We start from the raw sequence: 9,833 nt of genomic DNA, 5'->3' as shown, positions 1-9,833 counted from the left end.
TCAATTACAACCCACACTATGTGCCAGTCGCTGCATTAATGACTTAGGTGAATATTATCTCCATCACTCCTCACATCAACCTTATGAGGTGGGAAAACTTAGTAAGGTCTCAGTTTATAAAAACCTGAGCCCCAGTTCAAAATGTCACTTAGCTAGAAAATGGGCTTTGCCCACAGATTGATCTGACTCAAGAGTCCTTGTTTTTTTGACCACGTTAGTGTTTTCCCCAATGTTGATACACCCCATACACACACACATACACACCAACAGAGAGCGACTTTGTTTCCTGTAGGCACTAGGAGAATAGCTCAAAGCAGTCAATGTCAGGATCAATTTTTCTTACATTTTCCTTAAAAATTCACAAAGTTTTTACTTATATCTGAAAATAAGAATGTATTTTATCACTATCAAAGGAAAGTGGTTTTGCTGTGGCTATTATTGGCCCCCTTCACACCAGCAAGGTACGCTCCAGGTTGAGAAGCATGTGGTATGCCTGACAGGTACATTTTGATGGGGGATCAAGGAACATGGTGGCATTTCCTGGGGATCACTGACTGACCCCATGGGGTGTCACACTTACGGGCTCTGTATATAAGAGACAGAGCTCCAAATCCTTGAGATCCTGAAAACAATGAAGGAGCACAAAACTGGGAGATGAAGATGGCTGGTGTGCAGCGGAGGGCAAAAAATATTTTTTTGTTGTTTATTTGATTGCTATTGTGAGGGGTGAGTATGGGGTGCTTTCCAGGGATCTCCTCCTCCCAATGCCTGATGCATCCTTCCCTGTGGAGGGGCTCCATTAGTGTCACCCTGTCACCTGTCTCCTTCCCCAGGGGAGGAAAACTCTTCCTGATGAGATCAAGAGAGAACTGGACATGTCTGGCTCTGTCTCCTCTTGCTTTGCTCTCCAGAGCCCTATGCCCAAGAAGCATGGGTTCTGATCTGCTCCATCATGCCATAGGAGTCACAGTGACAGTCCCTCTATGTGGAGATACCTACGATGGTCCATCCTTCCTGTGACTGGTTGGGATATATCCTGTGGTTATATCTGTCTCATTCCGGGGTTCGTTTGCCCCAGACATATGCCACTTTCTCTGAAATCAACATTCTTGAAATTAAGAGAGTATTTTCATCTGCCATCTTCCTTACTTCCCAGCTGGTTCCAAACTCAGATGAGAAAGAGAGGTACTGCTCATCGGGCCCCTCTCAAGCTCCAACTCATTTTATATAGGGCTGGAAACTTTAAGAAAGAATGGAGTCAGTGATTCAAAATAACACATAGAGACATGTGGCTGAGCTCAAGACATGTAGTTTTCTTTGGTCCTTCAATTTCATTATGTAAAGTATAAGCTAATTATAAATGTAATGTAGAAGATATTTCGATGTTTGCAGTTTGAGAGATGTATATTGGACCATGAGATTGGACGCAACCTGAGTTTGCAACTGACTCTTACACTTAGGACTTGGTGGCTGGGTTTCAGCTCAGCTGTGTATCACTTGGAATCTCGCCTTGGCAGATCGCTGCAGCTGGATGGTGGCTCTGGTCACAGGCAAGTGTCTGTCTTAAGAGAGTTAAGGCTGCGAACATAAGGTCTGAAGTGAGAGCCTTTCAGGCCTTACCTGCTTTGAGCAAATCCAAACACTTCAGCGAGGCTCCGGCCCCCGATGCTAACTAGGAAGGTGGCTTTTGCGAGAAATGAGGCTCTGGCCTGACCTATAAACACATGCAAGCCTTTTCTTAAGCTTTTCTTCAGACAGTATAGCCAAGGCAAAGATCCGTCACGGAGAAGAGTGACTTTCTATGTATGGCCCTTTCGGGCCTCAGTGAACAGACAAATAAGTGCTATTTTCAGAAGGCAAGATCACCAAGTTCTCTGTGATTTATCAAGTATCAGTGAAGATCAAGATTAAATGTCAACCCTGGGCTAGATCAGGTGCCCAAGTTCCATTCTGCTGTTGGAGCCATGGACGGAGTTATGACAAGACCAATCTGGGATTCATAGGTTCAGGAGCTGGAAAACACTCCAGTAAAAGAAAATATGTAAAGAAAATAAGGTGTTCATTCCAGGAGGCAGGGTCTGTGTGGGAGAAGAGAGACGAGCACGGTCACCGGCAGGCGACACCGTCGCCATTTCATCTGGGTCCTTCGGAAGGAAGTAAGGAGAGGAGAGAGGGAAAGCGAACCCGAAAGGCACGTCCCACTGTCGCGAAAGGTGTGACAGACAGCACGGCAGCAGGACTTGGGGAGCCCAGGTCCCCTCGGCTCTGTGTTTCAGAAACATCAAGAGCAGCCGGAGTTCGGGGATCAACGAACAGCCATTCCCGAGCTGACACAGACGTGTCAGAGCAGGATGGACCTGCAGGCTAATTTGCGTGCCCCTGCAAATTCGTACATTGCAGTCCGAAGCCCCAGGATGTCAGAACGTGGCCTTACTCAGATCAAGAGAAGTGACACGGGTGATCGAGTTAATCCACAAGGTCATTAAAACGGTTCCTTATTCCATGTGACCGTTGACTTTATAAAAAGGGACACTTGGAGACGGCACGCGCACAGGGAGCATGCCAGGGGAGCACAGAGACGGCCACCTACGCGCCAGAAAGGGCAGCCTGGGCCGCTCCATCCCTCACGCCCTCGGGAGGACCCAGGCCTGCCACGCCTTGGTTTCACACTGACCTCCAGAACCGACGGACAGGACATCCCTTCAGCTTAAGCTCCCAGTTTGGAGTAGTTCCTCATGGCAACCCCAGCAAATAAGAGACCCGCTCACTCGTTCATTAGAGCACTAGGATATGTGAGCGCTAGGATATGTGAGCGCTAGGCCACAGGATTGTGCCAGCACTCCATCTGGTCTCTGACAGCTGAGAAATAAAAATTAAAAGATTTCGGATAAAGGGAAAAAGAAAAGAAATTCAAATTACACCTTCTTATTGGAACTCCCATTGTAAATATCTGAGCTTTGCAAAGAGGTAGCAAAATTTCCAGTGTGGCTCTGTGACTACATTGGGGTAAAGAGATTTCTACTAGACAGGTGTGGAGTGCCAAGGCTGATCTCCAGCTGAGAAACTTCTAGCAGTTCAGTTTAAGTTCACAGACCACCAAGGCTGGCTGGTTACTGGCTTAGATTGACAACTGTCGTAGAGAAGCTAAAAACCAAGATTTTCCCCTTCTACTCATATTTTGGACTTCAATTATTATTATTATTATTATTATCATTATCATTTTACTTTACATATAAGGTAACTTAAGGTTTCCACAAGAAATTAATGACAGGAGAGGACTTATATTCAAGTCTGAGGTCTCTAATGTTGCCATTTTAATATTGCAATATGTCTATAACATGAGCTCTTTGATCGTCTCTGATAGGCTAATTTACAGGTGTCTGGACATAATTTGGGATCAGAAATATAACAGGGAGTAAAATGTAGCCTTAGGTAAAAAATAGCCATAGGATTTGATTTAAGTAATGCACTGTTCTGACCCATCCCAAAACCTTCTGGGGGCGTGTGAGGTAGGGGATGGGAGAAACCTTTACCACTGCCCAGAGGATCCAAGAGAATAACCAAGGACAGGAATCGCTGCTGGGGAGGCTCACTTCTCCGACCACGCAACACTAGGAATAAGCTAGCCTCAGCAGTTATACAGAAGGCACTATTTAAAAAGCCAGGAATGAGGGCCTAATATCCAAAATATACAAAGAACTCATACAACTCAAACAACAACAAAAAAAACAATCCAATTAAAAAATGAGCAGAAGACCTGAACAGACACTTGGTCAATAAACATATGAAAGGATGCTCAACATCGCTAGTTATTAGGGAGTTGCAAATCAAAACCATCTCACACCTGTTAGAACGGCTGTCATCAGCAGAGCAAGCAATAACAAGTGTTGGAGAGGATCTGGGGGAAAATGAACCCTCATACGCTGCTGGTGGGCCTGAAAATTGGTACGGCTACTATGGAAAAATGGATAGAGGTTCCTCGAAAAACTAAGAATTGATCCAGCAATCCCCCTCTTGGGTATTTATCCCAAAGACTTGAAAACATATATTTGAAAAGATATTTGCACATGGATGTTTATTGCAGCTTTATTCACGGTGGCCATGACATGAAAGCAACCGAAGCGTCCTTCGATAGATGATTGGCTAAAGAAGCTGTGGTACATATAAACAATGGAATGTGACAGCTATAAGAAAAGATGAAATAGTGCCATTTGCAAGCAACATGGATGGACTTCGAGATAATCATGCTAACAAAATAAGCCAGACAGAAAACCACATGATATTACTTATATGTGAGATATAAACCTGAAAGCAACAAACAAACATGACAAACAAACAGAGACTCATGGACATGGATGATAGATTAGTGGTTACCAGAGGGTGGGAGGGGAGGGGGGAGGTAGATGGGGTAAAAGCGGTCAAATATGTGATGACAGAAAGAAATCTAACTGTGGGTGTTGAACACGCAATGTAATGCATATATGACTTATTGTTGAATCGTACACTTGTAACTTACTGGATTTCGTTAACTAGTGTCACCATAATTAAAAAAAAAAAGCCAGGAATGAAATTCCATTAGAATGGACTGCCTTAAAGTGACTCTACTTTGGGAGACAATTAGATTGGACACACTTCTGTAATCCTTTCCACGAAACAATATAACACTCTTCCCAAGAAGCCAAATTGACTCTGTCACCTTCCTGCGTGTGCGGCAGCTGTTTAAATTCACAGCCAGTTTCTAAAGAAGAGTTGTCAGATACTCAGAATTGCCGGCAATCGATCAAAGGGGAGCTGAGCCATGTCTCTGGAACTGCTGTGCCCAAATTGAAGTGCACTTCAAAAAATGTATGAAGCATCATTTAATGTGAAGCCGAGAGTCCTCACCACTCACTAAACCATTTTCTTCTGGTTACAAGTGTTTGTCTCAAGGAGACACGCTGAAGTCAGCCTGAGCTCCACATCCTGATAAAAAAAAAAAGTTCTGTTTGCTCCAGCCGACAAAGGAGAGCGTGACCACCCACTTGAAGTGCAAAATGACATAGAACTGTCCTGGATCCAAACTTGGCCAATACTGCTCAGCCGAGCTGTCAGGGGACCCATATGAAATGCCCATGAAAAGCGGTCTGTCTCTCCATGGGTCCATCCTCCATGGAAATGGCCAAAGCTGAATAGATGTGTATTTCACCAATATTATTCCTGATGCGGTTAGAACAGAACCTGCATCTCAGAAACACCCAAAGCGTGGACGTTTTATATCTGAAGAGTTAGTGGGTTTGAACGTGTTTACAAAGAAAGATGGGACAATAACAAGGATCTACCAGCTTCCAGAGTGGCCACTGCAAACCTTTCACTTAGCAGAGTGAGAGCAAACATACAGATGAATAAAAGTGGCGACAACAACAACAACAACAACAAATCTCAAAACTGAGTCAGCGAAACTTGCAACTATGTGTAATTCAATTATAACAATATAACAGAAAATAACCAATAACCGGGGCAAGTAGGTACATTTGTGCCAGCTATCATGACGGTCATGCCAAGCTGATTCTGCGGCTCTGGTTCCAGTGCCAGCCTAATCATCCAAAAAGAAAGAAAATAATGATTTTGCTAACTCTGAATCCTGATCTCAATTCTCTTCTGATCTTTTAATCATCTCACCAAGAGAAAGGTAATAAAAAATGAGAGGTCTAACAAAATGTCCTTTTTAAATTTTAATAAGAAAGACTGTGAAGCACTCAATCTGAACATCTTATTTTTAAAAAGAAAAATGTGGTTTTTTTCATTCAAAAAGATACCTTTAAAAATTATAAAAAGCATCTACAGCCATGCTACTCTGAACAAGCCCGATCCCGTCTGATCTCAGAAGCTAAGCAGGGTCAGGCCTGATTAGTACTTGGATGGGAGACCATCTGGGAAGACCAGGTGCTGTAGGCGCAAAAAATAAAAAATAAGGAATTGTAAACTGACAAGGTCCTTGCAATCTGTGAGGTCAACCAAGGGTTGCCTTGTCTAAAAAATAAATAAATAAAATTTTAAAAAGCGAATACAAGTAATGGGTAAATAAATTACTCATTTCAATATTCCACAGTTAATATTTGCATAAACTTCCATTTTCTCATACTCACAGAAATCTAGCGTACATGATGGTAATAGTGTGACATGCATCATCATTTGTGTTTCTGTTGTTTACTTAACATTATATCATTAGCATTTTCAACGTTGCCTTCCTAGCCATCATTTTTTAAGGTCAGTATAGCATTCCTTTAATAGATAAACCTTAATTCCCCTCTTATCATATGGAATATTTACTTTTTCTTTCCTATTGTTTTCCCATTAATATTAATACTGCCAATAAATTTAATAATAGTAAACACATGTATATTGATTAGTACGTGAGATGCACGGTGCCAAGCACTTTACATATGTTAATCCATTTCATCTGAAGGGAGGGGACCTTGTGAAGTGGATGCTTTTTAATCCCCATTTTATAAACTGAGGCGCAGAGAATTCACCCAGCAGCAGTAGCAGAACCCAGACAATCCCACACCTAAGTCCATGTTTCTGATCATTACTCTGTACTGACTATACCTGGATGTAATTTTTCTTCCCTTACTTAGGACTGCTTTTCTTAAGATAGATTTTCTGAGAAATAGAATAAGTAGACCAGAACATACGAACATTTCAAGAGTCCCAAAATGTAATTGCTGAATTTCCTCCCCAGCTGTTACAAATAGTATACTGATCATTTTCTCCTAAATCTACACACTGCGAAGTTATGTATTCAGTTCATAAAAGATTCGAGACTATCCTATCTTTCCATGTTTCACTTTGGTAGATAGACAATGACTTTCCATTTTTCCTATTATTTTTCTAATAATTAACTACTTTATCCAACTTTAATATTATTATATTAAATTAGTTTTTTTTTTTCTGTTATTATTTTATGGGTTTTTTTTTCCACATTTGCTTATTTATATTTGTCCATTCTTTTACTCCAGTGTCTTTTTGTTTTCAATGTATAAGCGGATAATTGTCAAATTGATTTTAAAAGTTCAATTAATTCATATTGTTTTTCTACCACTACGCCTCTGATATCTGTATGTATTTATAATTAAAATGGATCTATGAATTGGTTAATTTTCTTCTATTCTTGTCATTTCGGATACCTGAGCCCTGTTTACTTCTCAAAATTAATCTGAAACTTTTTCAAATTCCTTCTGTTCTGAAACAGTTTAAATGGCATGAGAATAACCAGCTCATCAAATACCTGAGAGAATGCAAAGTAAAAGACTAAACATAGGGAAGGAGGGGAGAAAACAGTACTTTTTAATAATGAATTTTAATTTCTTTCATAGTGACATGTCAATTCAGATTTTAGTAATTCTTCTTTAAGCAATTTTACAAATTTATATTTTCGATAAATTGCCAGTTTAACTGAAATTTAAACATGTTAACGCATGTTTAAATTAACAATCTTTTGTGATTAAAACAACTCTACATCTGTGATTATATCTCAGATTATTTCAAATTTCTAACTCAGCATGTCTGTAATTACTTGTTCTACCTCTCAGATGTTGGTCCACCTTACGGATTTTTCAGAGCACTGGGACTTAAGATAGTTCATATATTTCAATATTTCTTGTCCTTTATTTATTTATGTATTCTATAATTTGTGCTTTGATCTGTGTTGATGCCTTTTTTTTTTCTCCCTAGGAGCGTGTTGCTGCTGCTTTTCTTAGCTTCTCGAATTGAAAACTTTCTTTTCCTTCCTTCTTCTTCATTTTTTTTTCTGGTTAAATAATAAAAGCTCCCGTCACATTACACAAATATTGATATGGCACATGATTATAATCATTATGTTAAAAACATTTTAATGTGGTACCTTAAAATTTGTTCACAAATTTCACGACGCTTTTCTTAAAAGGTAGAGCCTAATTCACCTCCTCTTAGGTGTGGGCCATTCTCAGTGAGACACCTAGAATGAATTAAATAAGGTGGGATGTAAAGGACAGTGTAGGGCATTTATAATTTAGTCAATAATATAGTAATAACTATGTGTATGTGTAGTGCCACGTGGGCACTAGACTTATGGGGCAGCATCACTTTGTGAATTATATAAATGTCTAACCACTATGCTATACATTTAAAATTAACATAAAGTAATACTGAATGTCAAAAAATAAAAAATTTTTTAAATCGAAAGAATTAAAAAAAAAATTTTAATTAAAAACATATGAGGTGGAAGAGACAGTAAGTAACTTCTCAAGTGGGTCATAAAGGCTATCTTACATCACTTTCACTAGGGGAAACTAGCTGTCATGTTGCAAGCAGCCCTATGGAGAAGCCCACGTGGCAGGGAGCTGAGGCCTCCTGCCAACACCATTCGAATACAAGATCTTAGAAGTAGCTTTTCCGGTTCTAGTCAGGTGACAGCAGCCATGGCTCCCATCTGTACTGTAGCCTCATGGAAAAGCCTCTGCAGGAACCACCTAGCCTAGCTGCTTCTAATTCTGACCTACAGAAACTGTGAAACAAGAGATGTGTGTCGTTTTAAGTCTTCCAGTTTGGGGTAATTTGTTGTGCATTAGTAGGTAACACATCAAAATCACAGTTTTTAGTTCTTCTTTGACCCTGGGTTTGAGTTTCTTTGACCCTACAGCACTGGATTTATTTTTATCTTGGTGTCTTCTAAGACCTTTGTGATCAGAGAGTGGAGTTTATGCAATTTCAGCTATTTAGGATTTATTAAGATCTAATTTGTGGATTAATAAATATATAATCAAATTGTATAAATATAGTGTGGATGCTGAAGAAAAGTGGCATTATCTATATGTTATGGTATCAATATTATATTTTAATCTGATAAAGTATAATATTAAAACCTTATATAAACTCATTTATGTTTTATTTGCTTCATCTTCAACAACTGCGAGTAGAATGATAAAATCTCTATGATACGTATGGTATTTCATCTTGATTTTGAAAACATTTTTATGTATGGAATTCAACGCAATGCTTTTGTTAAAAGGTTACTTAGTACAGTAGTTATGTACTCTATGTAAGTTGAATTATTTAATATCATGAGAAGTCCTTTGAAAAATTACTTACGTAAAGTTTTCCCACTGATCTTGGTTATATTTATTGAATTCTAAATATTTATACTGCAGTTCTCTACTATTTGTTTTTTTAGATTTTCTGGGTATAGATTTCCTTATTTTTTACATTGAATCTCAGTCTCTCTGTTCTAAATTTGTCTCTGATAAGCAGCATTAATTGCTGTACTTTGATCTGAGAACATTTGACTTTTAATTGGGAGATTTAATCAGTTTACTTTTGTTATATCATTTTGTTCTAAGTTTTCTTTTTTTCCTTTAATTGCTCATTGATATCTGTTTCTTCCGTGTTTTAATATATGATTTTTTGGTATTTATTTTTGTTGCTAGTTGTTTTGCTTAGTCAGTGTATTTGAAGGTCTATAAGCTAATAATAATTCTAATAGGTCCCTTTAAAGTTTCTCAGAAGCAACTTACATTTATCTAAATATCAAAGACCAAATTAAAATGTTTAGTTTTGGTCCTCTTTATAGGAGATAAATGGTTTAGAACACTTTGACTCTTCATCTATTAATCTATTTGAAGTTTTACATCAAGGATATTATATTTGTTTCATTACGTGAATCCAGACTGTGCCATGAGATGAAGTTTTCAAAAGTTGATCTTTCCAACAAGATATTTACTTAGGCCTCCTCTACTCTCTTCAAACTTCTGCCCCTATCACATCTCCATTCATTCCTAGCAGATAAATTCATCTCATATTTCACAGAGAAAGGAGAA

General features: G+C 38.9%; 1 pseudogene; it reads left to right on the top strand.

Annotated features, from left to right (window-relative positions):
• Positions 1-5,815: 5,815 nt before the first annotated feature.
• LOC112475447 lies at positions 5,816-5,934 on the top strand (annotated as a pseudogene).
• Positions 5,935-9,833: the final 3,899 nt, after the last annotated feature.

Source organism: Pteropus alecto, unplaced genomic scaffold (genome assembly GCF_000325575.1).
Source record: "Pteropus alecto unplaced genomic scaffold, ASM32557v1 scaffold110, whole genome shotgun sequence".
NCBI lineage: Eukaryota > Metazoa > Chordata > Mammalia > Chiroptera > Pteropodidae > Pteropus > Pteropus alecto.
This window is presented reverse-complemented; position numbering and strand designations above follow the sequence as displayed.